A 12,840-nucleotide genomic window follows, 5' to 3' on the forward strand; every position below is an offset into this window, starting at 1 on the left:
CGGGTTGAAGGTTAAAATTCCATGTATATGAGGGGCAGCATCTCAGACTCTGAATCTTCTTACTAGTGGTTCATGTCTCCTCAGTATTAGCCTAGAACTAGGGTCCACCTCCATAGATTAGGCCATTGGCTTTAACTAAGTCCTGAACAGCACCTGCACTGTCAGACTTAGGTTTCTGCTATCATCCCCTCTCTTCTATGTCCTCCCCCATCTTATTTCTTCTCTTTCCCCTTTTGCTTTCTGTTTAATAAGAGCCTAACTTAGCTGGCAAAGACTTGCAACACTGCTGTGAATGCATGACCTGTGGAGCAGCTCAGAGTAATCCCTAAACACCCCAATGTCAGTACAAATTTACCAGGTCTCAGGCCAGGTCTACACTACGCGTTTAAATCGAATTTAGCAGCGATAAACCGATTTAACCCTGCACCAATCCACACAACGAGGCCCTTAATATCGATATAAAGGGCTCTTTAAACCAGTTTCTGTACTCCTCCACGACGAGAGGAATAGCACTGAAATCGGTATTGCCATGTGGATTAGGGTTAGTGTGGCCGCAAATCGACAGTATGTGTCTCCGGCCAGTATCCCACAGTGCACCATTGTGACGGCTCTGGAAAGCAATCTGAACTTGGATGCACTGGCCAGGTAGACAGGAAAAGCCCCACAAACTTTTGAATTTCATTTCCTGTTTGCCCAGTGTGGAGCTCTGATCAGCACGGGTGGTGATACAGTCCCAAATCCGAAAAGAGCTCCAGATGGACCACACGGGAGATACTGGATCTGATCCCTGTATGGGGAGACAAATCTGTTCTATCAGAACTCCGTTACAGAAGACAAAATGACAAAGCATTTGAAAAAATCTCCAGGCTATGATAGACAGGGGCCACAGCAGGGACTCAGCACAGTGCTGCATGACAAGCATAACAGAAAGCCAAAGAATCAAATGGACACTCATGGAGGGAGGGAGGGGGTACTGAGGACTCCAGCTATCCCACAGTCCCCGCAGTCTCCGAAAAACATTTGCATCCTTGGCTGAGCTCCCAATGCCTGAAGGGTCAAAAACATTTTCGCCAGTAGTTCAGGGAATATGTCATCAATTTACTCCCCCTCTCCCCCCAAAGAAAAGGGGAAAAAATCATTTCTCGCCACTTTTCAATGTCACCGCATGTCTACTGGATGCTGCTGGTAGACGGGGTACTGCAGCGCTAAACAGCAGCATCCTTTCCCCTCCCTTCCCCAGTGGCAGATGGTATGGTACAAAATGACTGATAGTTGTCCTCCTCATCATCCTGTGACTGCTCCTGGCTGGCCTTGGTGAGGTCGGCCGGGGGTGCCTGGGTAAAAATGAGAATGACTCCCTGTCATTCCTGGCAGACAGTATAAATGCTGGGTAACCGTCCTCATCATAGCAGCTGGAGCCTGTGCTCCATCAGCCCCCCCACCCCCCTTTCATGTCCAAAGAAAAGATTCTGTACTCCCTGGACTATCATAGCAGCGGGAGGCTGTGTTCCTCTCCCCCTCACTCTTTAATGTCCTGCCTGGACTATCATAGCAGCTGGAGGCTGCCTCCCCCTCTCTTTATCTTGCTAAAAAGTCAGTGTTTCTTATTCCTGCATTCTTTATTACTTCATCACACAAATGGGGGGACACTGCCACAGGAGCCCAGGAGGCGTGTGGGAGGAGGGAAGCAATGGGTGGAGTTGTTGCAGGGGCACCCCCTAGAATGGCATGCAGCTCATCACGTCTGCAGGATCTCTGGGGCTCTGACCCAGAGTGGCTGTGCTCTCTGGCTCTCTAGTAGACTTGCCCCATATTCTAGGCAGGACTGACTCTATTTTTAAACAAAACAAAGAAAGGAATGACCTGGGGAGTCATTCCCATTTTTGTCCATGAGCCCCAGCCGACCTCACTGAGGCCAGCCAGGAGCACCCAGGACAGCAGCAGATGATACAAAATGCTTGATAACCATCATCACCATTTTCCAATTGCAAATGGTACAAAATGATTGAAAACCGTCATCTCATCGCCAATTTACAATGGCAGACAGTGCAATAGGGATGGTAGCCATCTTTGCTACCTTGCAAAGGCAAATGAATGCTGCTGTTTAGCGCTGCAGTACCGCCTCTGTCAGCAGCATCCAGTACACATACGGTGACAGTGACAAAAGGCAAAACAGGCTCCATAGTTGCCATGCTATGGAGTCTGCCAGGGCAAACCAGGGAAAAAGGGCACGAAATGATTGTCTGCCGTTGCTTTCACGGAGGAAGGATTGAGTGACGACGACATTTACCCAGAATCACCCGCAACACTGTTTTTACCCCATCGTGCATTGGGATCTCAACCCAGAATTCCAATGGGCGGGGGAGACTGCAGGAACTATGGGATAGCTACGGGATAGTTACCCACAGTGCAACGCTCCAGAAATCGATGCTAGCCTCGGTACATGGACGCACACTGCCGAATTAATGTGCTTAGTGTGGCGGCGTGCACTCAACTTTATACAATCTATTTTACAAAACTGGTTTATGTAAAATTGGAATAATCCCGCAGTGTAGACATACCCTCAGGCTGGCTGATAGGACTGTGTGCTGTGCCCATGTGTCCAACAGTGAGAGTGCAAGTGAGAGTTAGCAGTAGAAGCAGAAGCTTCATTTTTCTCTCTTTCCTGTTCTTTTCAGTCCCCTTTTGTGTGCTTTCATTATTTTCAGGTAAACAGGATTAAATTATAACAGCAGCAGCTCCAGACCATCTCAATTAATTTCTTCTCTTTTCCCCACAAAGGACAATTAATACCATCTAGAAGATTGCCAACCAGGGGGCTTTCCTCATAAATACCCTGTACAGCTAAAGGGAATCTGAAATACTGTTAAAAATTAAAGCCTTACTTAATACTTTTTATTTAAATGCTTTAACTGCTTTCCGTTCATTTTCTGTATCTTTAATAAAAGGTTATATTTTGAGTGCTGGTTGTTGCCATGGAACTAAGCAGGCCAATGTCTGTGTAGTCAAAACCCTGAACCATGTTTAATTGTTTAGTGTTGTACAGTGACTGGGTCATGTTAACTCCTTTGATGCTCTGGGCCCATTTATTCCATAAAATTTAACACCACAGGCCAACTGCTGCTATGGAAAGAGCTGATCGACCTGCTATGAGACAACTTCATGCAGGGTCAAGGGGAAAAGGAGGAAGATATTTCCAGACCTCAAGAATCCTTCCAGTTGTGGGATATAGATCCTTCATCTGAAATGACTCCTGTTGTGTGGAGAGAATGGTGGTGTTCCTCTGCTTTGTACTTTGTGTGTAACTTACACCAGTGCAAAGTGAGTGCATGGGGACTGTGAAATAGTATCACTCTAATTTGGACTGGTGTAAATAATGACACAAAGTGCAAGGCACTGGAGAATCAAGGGCTAGAATCTGCCCCCAACAAGCCCTAGAAAGAGCAAAGGAAGGATGGCTGACAAACTTCTCCCAAAGAGTGCAGCTCCCCAGACAGGGAGGGGTATAAAAGTGAGGGTCAAAGTGGAAGAGACTCAGAAAGGTTTCATGCAGCACAAAGAGTATCTGGTAAGTCGTCATGCTTTTGGGTATTAAAGTTTAAATGCTTGCTGCTGCTCTGCCATTTCTTTGGGCAAGTCATGAGCTGTCTCAATTTTGTTCTGTCAGATAGAGTTTAGAATTCTGAAAAGAGAAACAGAGCTAGAGCTTTGCACATCCTGCTCTTAGAACTTATACCGTTAGAATGTGTCTACTCATGGTTCTTGGAAATCATTGAACGTGAGACAATTCACCAATAGGAGAAAGACAGCTCAGGGCATGGATTGATAAATTATAAAGGACATCATCATATTTCCACTTAGAAAATCCATTTAGCACAATGAACAAAAACTCTCACATCAGAATAATAGTGCAAAGGTTCACGCTAATCTTGACACTGATTACTGTTCAGTTACACTTTGTAAACACATAGGTTTAAACAAACAATATATCAATAATGCCTCATGCCCAGGATGATTTTTGCCCTCTGTGGTGAGGTTTACTTGGTCAGACAGTTTCAATAGGGCATAGGTGGCAAGCAACCATGACAACCATTAGCTAGTCAAGTGTGCTGTATATATGATTTGAAAACAGTTTGTGCATTCAACTAAGGGTCACAGATAAAACCTGATTCAAAAAACTTCAACAAGGCTGTAATACGGCAAGAAACTTTTATTGTATTGTTCATAGGCTTTATTATTAATTATTATTATTAGTTATAGGCTTTGCTCCAACAATATCCAACTGAAATTGATGCTCTGTTGAATTTGTACTGTGCCTATCATGCTATGTGAAACAGTCCCTGCTCTGAAGAGTTTATACACAAGACAAAGGATGGGAGGAGAATAAGACATAACAAAATATGTTAGTGTGAAATCCAAGTATAGAACCCACCTCTCCTGACTCAGTCCACTACACTATCCATTAGGCCATGCTGCCTCTCAGTGCACAGATTTGTAATAATTTGTATTGTCTCTATGATGCTCTGTGAGATACCCAGAGGCGCTCAAGTGAGGCTCCATATGTAATCAGACTGCTGAGCATGGAAACAACAGGTATCATTTTTGTGCGCCATGGAGGGAGGCACTAGGAAATTATGGGAACAAGAAAGGGTAAATCAACCTTTCCTGACTACTGAGAGTTACATTGAAATACATAGCTAGAGGAGGCAAAGTCATCTGTTCATAATCCTCAGGCTAGCACAAAAATGTTACATCTAATGTGTATGGCATGGAAACGGAACAACCTTAATAAAATATTAGCAACCTGTAGAGCTTCCATATTTACCTGTGAGGAAGTATTTGGATTAGATGTGGTAAATGAGCTGCACTTCATGAGTCTGAATAAATTGTAATGAAATGGAATGGGTAGAGATTACTATATGCCTGACATATAATATGCACGACATACAATATACACAATATTATGTTCTACTAATTATTGCATTCGCATTCCCAGTCAGCGGTTTGGCTATTATTTGTATTATTTATAACAAGTGCCTAAAGGCCCAAATGAGAACAGGCCTATTGTGCAAGGCATTATACAAACTCATAGTAGGAGACAGCCTTTGTCCAAAGGAAATTGCAATCTAAAGAGTTCTAGAAAGGAAGGATCATCCTCATTCTACAGAGGGGGAACTGCAGGAGTAAGCAGTTTGGTCACGGTCACACAGGATTCAGAATTGTTTGTAGGAAATTTTAGAGTAGAACAACTGATTATAAATGCCTTGTCTCTGCCCATGTTGTTTCTGGGAAGTGTCTGTATGCACTCGAGGCACACAATTTCTGCAAGAATCAGCTAGTTGGTAAATTGGCACCTGGCTGCTTTATAAACTCACAAGGTGAGATCACATATGTTTCTGTCATTCACTGATGTGCTACACCCAAAAATGTTATCTCAGTGCAGGATTTTGCCACACATGAAGATTCAGATTGGCTTTAAAAGAAATCTAATTCTAACGCAACGTTGCACATTTTATTTTACAATATCAAAGTGTTTTGCAAAAGTAAATTAATCCAATCTCACAATACAGGCAATGAGGCAAGTACAGGGAGATTACTTCAACATTACACAGTACTCAACCACAGTCATTCAGAAAGTCAGCGGCCTTGCCCGGAACAGAACTTGGGTGTTCTAAACCACTCTCCTCCACACCATGCACTGTGTTACTCTGCATCTCTAGTGACCGCCACAAACAGCTATATTGCCACAGTATCTACAAAATGGGCCTGAACAAAAGCTCATGGACTTCAATGAGATATTTCCCCACTGTGTTCAATGGCCATTGGATCCAGCCAAAACTGGAACCGCCTATTTCCACCAGCTAGTAGTGAAGAGAATTTTAAGATATAGGTGCGGAAGGGGACATCTGCCTTTAGCCAACCCTCTGGAAGAGTAATGTGGGTATGAAAGACCACATTCATATTCCTGTAGAGTAGTTCATATAAAACACTTAAAGACTGAAATGATCAGAAATAATAGCACTTGATTTGATATAGAGAAGTAAGAGGAAATGCACTTTATGTGGTGACACTTTTCTTGAAGTTGTTAATAGCCTCAGAATTTAACATTTGTATTATTCTACATACTATAAGTTTTTCTTTTACTTTCCAAGAAGGTGAAATGAATACTTCAGAATGTTTAGTTCTCTGATCACTGAGGAGGTGGGAAAAATCTCATTGTATTTCTCTTGAACTGCTTTTCAGCTCTGAGTCTACTCTGTAATTGTTAAAAAAAAATCTCACTGTATTAGCAATAACTAGCTCTGTTAAAGTAGATCTTTCAAATAAAGTCCATGTAATCATAACCATTACTGTAACTGTTTGGATGCTCTACTGCACCATTTGAAAGTCCATTTAGTCTTTCTTCAAAGTAATATTCACTTCTGAGTTAATTTTGAACTAATAAAGTATTTCTTCAAATAAAAACGTTATTCTGGAATGACATTGTAATCTCCAATTTCTTTCATCTTCTCCTTGAGATGTTCTGATTTGCATAATGTTTTAACTCTTATTTTATATATATATATGTTTTCTTTCAGAAGATAGTCTTACATCTTAGCACTCTGAATATGTTGCAATACAGGAGTCAAGATAAAAAAAAAAGGAACACTGACTGTGAAGATTATAAGGAACAGACTGACATTAACCACTTCAATATTTCTCCTAGAAATGAAGCAGAATTTCATATACTATGAAATTATTCCCATTGGAAAACATTGAACTCAGGGATCCAAAGCTACAAAACATCTCAGAATACTGTTTTTACATACACAGACACACACAACCTTATAAGAAAATGTTTCTGACAGTTTCCTTTGAAAGACTTCTTTTTTGATTTTACCAGACTGGGTGTCCATTTTTTCTAATTGTGATGTTTAGCACTTTTATGGCAGTAGGGCCAGGGCTCCTTTCAATTAGGATAATTTTCATGTAGCATTAATATTTCCCTATAAAGTATCTCAGGCATTCAGGGGACATTCAAAAGACCACAAACTCTCTCTCGGACAGCCAGGCTGCAGAGCACTCAGCCTCCATGCCCTAGCAGTCTGTTTGCAGTTCCCCAGCTTCCTATCTGGAAGGCTCATCAATTTTGCTTTCTCCCTGCAGGCGGAAAGTGAAATGGACAAGTCATCCACCTGGGCAGCCAGGGAGCCATCACTTCAATCTTTACTGACAGGAAAAAAGTACTCAATTTTTCTGGTAAAACTGAAATTTTCCTGCAGAAAATTCTGATTTTGCAAAAAGGGCCTTTTGTGCCAGTGCTACTGTTGATCTTCAGACTATGTCTACACAGAGATTAAAAAACAGTGTCTGGCCTAGGTCAGTTGACTTGGACTCCAGGGCTGAAAAAAATCACTGTGCAGACACTCAGGCTGGGGTTGGAGCCTGCACTTTGGGACCCTGAAAGGGTGGAGGGTCCAAGAGCTTGGGCTGGAGCCCAAACACGAACGGTTACACAGCAATTTTTAGCCCAACAGCCAAAGCTGTATGAACCCAAGTCAACTGACCTGGGCCAGCCGTGGCTGTGCCACAGTCTTATCTCCCTGTAGGTGTTTCCTCAGAGGTTGGGGCTTGTCCTGCACCATAGGGAGTTTGGCCATTGACTAGAGCTGGTTGGGATTTTTCTGACGAATAGTTATTTCAACAGAAAAAGCTGATTCATCAAAACTAAAACTGTTAAAAGGGAAGGGTCAATTTTGATAAATATGCCAATTCAAAAAACTTTTGAAAAAAAGTTTTAAAATGATCAAAATATCCCATTTTCTGCTGAGTTCTACGATTGACTTCAGTGGGAGCAGGGGAAAGCCCATAGTTAAAGATGTATTTCTAGTCAAACGTTTACTTCCGTATGCAACTTTTTTTTTTTTTGGCAGGAGGGGAGGGGACTCTCAATCATTGATTGAAGCAATGCAGGACCAGTGTCTTTAAGATATCTACACACTAAATGTGTGTCCTGCTCTAGATGTATGGAGTGGATGCACATTATGTTAAATGACTACTCTCATGATTGTGCTTCTGAATTAATTCCCCACTCTCATGGATGTTATCTAGGTATTTTTATGGTCCCCAACATCATAGTATCTGAGAAATCATGGGATAATAGAAAATTATGCTCATAACTGCTCCCCAGTCACCTGAGGAGCAGCCCTAAAGTTGGATTTAAGAAATCCAGGTGTAGTTTCTTTATAAAATATGAACATATGCACTGTGGTGTGTCCATCCCACATAAGGCAGAGCAGATTGTTAGGACAATTAACCTGACAGGTTGTATCTGGGGGACAGTTTCAGAGTGAAAGACTAATTGATGAGGAAGCCCAGATGGGCAGGGTCAGGCTGACCTTGTATAAAGCCAGCAAGCTGAGAACAGAGGAGGACTGCAGTGTGGAAGCTAGCAGTCACTCTCTAGGCTTAGAGAGGGAAAAGAAGGAAACCCAGGGAGAGAGAGAAGCCCTAGGTCCTGGCCCTGATGAAAAGTTTTACCTAGAAGGGTGGAGAAGGAAGCCTCTGTGAGGTGGAATAGGAAGCAGCCCAGGGAAAAAGCAGCAAGGTTAGAGATAATCTCAACCTTGGCTCTTATTGTAGAGTCTTTGGGCTGGAACCCAGAGTAGCAGGCAAGCCTGGGTTCCCCTACCATCTACTAGGAAGTGACACAGGATTGTGGGAGATGCCAACCAGACAGCTGGTCCAGATGGACTTTGGTACACCAGAAGTGGGGATTATATAGTGACCTATCTGGAAAGCTCAATCATGCTCAGTATTAGCAGAAGTATTGTAAGCAAGACTCAAGAAAAAAAAACCTCTTCCAGTCTACTCAGCATGCATAAGGCCTCAGTTGGAGTATTGTTTTCAATTCTAGGCTCCGTACTTCAGAAGAGATGTGGAAAAATTGGAGAAAGTTCAGAGGAGAGCAGCAAAGGTCTAGAAAACATGACCTACAAGAAAAGATTGAAAAATATGGGTTTGTTTAGTCTGGAGAAGAGACGACTGAGAGGGGAGATGATAACAGTCTTCAAGTACGTAAAAGGTTGTTATAAAGAAGAGGGTGATAAATAGTTCTCCATAACCACCAAGGAAGGATAAGAAGTAATGGGCTTAAACTGTAGCAAGGGAGATTTAGGTTAGACATTAGGAAACACTCTCAAACCTTCAGGGTAGTTAAGCATTGGAACAAATACTTAGGGAGGTTGATTTGGGCATAAGCTTTCATGGATAAAAACCCCATTTCTTCCCATGTATCTGAAGAAGTGTTTTTTTGGTTTTTTTAACCCACAAAAGCTTATGCCCAAATAGATCTGTTAGTCTTTAAAGTGTCACTGGTCTCCTAATTGTTTTTGTGGATACAGACTAACATTGCTATCCCTCTGATACTAGGGAGGTTGGAGGTTTTTAAGAACAGGTTATACAAACACCTGTCAGGAATAGTCTGGATAATACTTAGTCATGCCCCATTACAGGGACTGGACTAGGTGACCTATCAAGACCCCTTCCAGTCCTACATTTGTATGATTTCTGTGAAGAAAGAGGCTGTGAGGTGAATGAACAACAGAAGAGAGTGCCAGATTGAAAGAGAGCAGATTCCCCAGATGTAGCCATAAGGAAGCCACCCAGCAGTGAATGAACCCTGTGACAATGTTATTGTTCAATATAAACTAACGTTAATCCCAGCTATTTCCCCATTAACTTGGTTATATTATTCTGCTCCTCTCATATTATTCAAGTCTTGGGTTCTATTGTCATTCTTGGTCTCAAAATCCCATACCCAGCCAATGGACACAGAGTAGTTGTGTCTTGGAGGACAGGAAATGATTCAGAGTAACCTTATTAGCCAATTAAAGAGTATTACCAAGAAAGCTTTGTCATCCAACTCTGCTCTTTCAGAAGGATGGTGGTCAAGACACTGGACCTTAAAAGCATGATATGGGTGAAATGATAGTGAGGATGCTTAAGGGTTTGGCATAAATATGGAGGACTAAAAGATGGAATATGTGATTACTTGGTTTGATATTGCCAAGAGGGTAATCAGAGACCATGGCTGCCCATTAAAGCATACTGTAATTTCTTTTAAATACTGGAATTTCATTTTGGTCAATATTTTCCAACTTAGTGATTATTGGACCGCAAAAGGGTATGGAATGGCTTCCATACAAGGAAAGGCTAAAAAGATTAGGGCTGTTCAGCTTAGAAAGGAGATTAGTAAGGGGGAAGAGGGGATGGCTATATTAGAGCTCTAAAAAATCATGGTGTGGAAAAAGTGAATAGACAATTGTTATTTAACCTTTCACACAATACAAAAACCAGGGAACACCCAATGTAATTAATAGGCAGAAACTTTAATACAAACACGAGAAAATATTTTTCACACAACATCGTGTGAAACTCATATGTTCTTATCAGTGCCTCTATTGTGGGGCTGCCTAGCTTGTGGTGCCTTAAAGCAATCTAGTTGTCACCGGATGGATGTTTGGTGTGTTCTGAAAATTAGTAACATCTCAGAGTTCTGAAGTAGAGTGCTCAGAAGACTGAGGCACCTAAAATCACTCATCACTTTGGGAAATCTTGGTGTTGTTATTTGTCATCGCTGAGCCTGTTAATTTATGCAAGAAATATTTTGTGATGTCAGTTTCTCTTGCGATAAACATTTTCAAATGCTGCCAGAGCTCCATGTGCTTTCTTGACTTTAAATATGGTTTAAGGTGAAATGTTTAAATAAATATTTCAACAAATGTGACACAGCAGCAATCAATAATTTCTATACTATTTCTTGAGGTCAAACAGTTCCTTAAACTATTTCACAAGTAAATTCAGCCTTCTCAGTTTAAACACTTGGGTAATGTCTCATTTCTAAGCATTTAGAGTTTGCCAAAGCTCATTTATTTTTAATGAAACAGTAGATATTTTACAGTGTGTATCTTTATTTTTTCTTCATTCTGTGATATAAAGGCTAATGACAGATTTGTGTTCCTTCTGCTCAGTGAGAATACAAGCTTTACTTATAGCAACATTTTTGGAAGAATAAGACAATTTAGCATTACCCAATATCCCATGGAAGTCAGACTTCCAAAAAGCTGACTGTTCTTGTTTGTTTTTAATCCCATCACTGAAATTGGAAGGTACATATCTCAGAAGTAGTTTCAAATGGAATAGTTGATCAAATCCATGGAGCCCCTGAGGACACAAAATAGGTAGAAGACACCCACTTATATTACTCCATACAACAATAGTAAGTTGCATCACATACTAGGTACAAAAGACATTGAAGACGCTGGCTCATCAATTTTAATACTTCAGCCAGAAGAATACTGTCAAGGTTCCTCCCCCACTCTGAACTTTAGGATATAGATGTGGGGACCTGCATGGACACTTCTAAGCTTAATTACTAGCTTAGATCTGGTAACACTGCCACCATCCAGAAATTTCAGTGTCTGGAACACTTCCTGTCCCCCCAAAACCTTCCCCTCCCTGGGCAGCCTTGAGAGGCTTTTTCACCAAGTTCCTGGTGAACACCGATCCAACCCCTTGGATCTTAACACAAGGAGAATTTAACCCTCCCCCCTCCTTTCCCCCACCAATTCCTGGTGAGTCCAGATCCAATCCCCTTGGATCTTAAAACAAGGAAAAATCAATCAGGTTCTTAAAAAGAAAGCTTTTAATTAAAGAAAGAAAGGTAAAAATCATCTCTGTAAAATCAGGATGGAAAATACTTTACAGGGTAATCAGATTCATATAGCCCAGAGGAACCCCCTCTAGCCTTAGGTTCAAAGTTACAGCAAACAGAGGTAAAATCCTCTCAGCAAAAAGGAACATTTACAAGTTGAGAAAACAAAAATAAGACTAACACACCTTGTCTGGCTGTTACTTACAAGTTTGAAACATAAGAGACTGATTCAGAAATATTTGGAGAGCCTGGATTGACATCTGGTCCCTCTTAATCCCAAGAGCAAACAATCCCCAAAACAAAGAGCACAAACAAAGACATCCCTCCACCAAGATCTGAAAGTATCTTGTCCCCTTATTGGTCCTCTGGTCAGGCGTCAGCCAGGTTTACTGAGCTTCTTAACCCTTTACAGATAAAAGAGACATTAATCCTTAACTATCTGTTTATGACACATACACAGATCTCCAATCACATAAAAGAGAATGTCAAATATTTAGTGCTTCCCTTCACCACAAGAAAATTCCAGGCTGACACACAGGGCCTGATTTAAGGGGGGGAAATAATTATCATAGTTGTGCAATTGTACTTTATTTACACATGGAGTTACCAGCACTGAACTGCACATAGGTAACTGTGAGCACAAGTTACACTAATAGGTCATAAAAACAAAAACAACGTATAATAATAGGTCATGTAGGTATACATTTAACCCACTTCCAAGTGTAAAAGAGGCAATTGTCCATAAAAATTAAGCATGCAAGTGTTCTCAAATTTTGCCTATGCAATTACATACCTAATACTTTAGCAAACAAGGCCCATTTTGTTAAATGTTGATGGTCGTTTCATAGAATAATAGAAGATAGAAAACTGAAAAGGCCTGTTATAACATCCAGGTCAGCTCCCTGCTAATGCAGAATTGTTCACTCACTCCCGCTACCGATATATATATATTTCTATCCACCTTGGCTTTAAAAGTTTTTAAGCAATGAGATTACCTCCAAATTCTCTTGGGAATGTATTCCAGAGCCTAATGCATCTTAGTGCTGAGGAGCTTTTCCTGATATTCAGCTTGATGTTCTATACCATTGACTTTGTGAATATTGCCTTATTTTTTTAAATAAGCTTCTGTGCGTCACCGGAAAAGT

This window comes from Chelonoidis abingdonii, chromosome 19, assembly GCF_003597395.2.
Source record: "Chelonoidis abingdonii isolate Lonesome George chromosome 19, CheloAbing_2.0, whole genome shotgun sequence".
Taxonomy (NCBI): domain Eukaryota; kingdom Metazoa; phylum Chordata; order Testudines; family Testudinidae; genus Chelonoidis; species Chelonoidis abingdonii.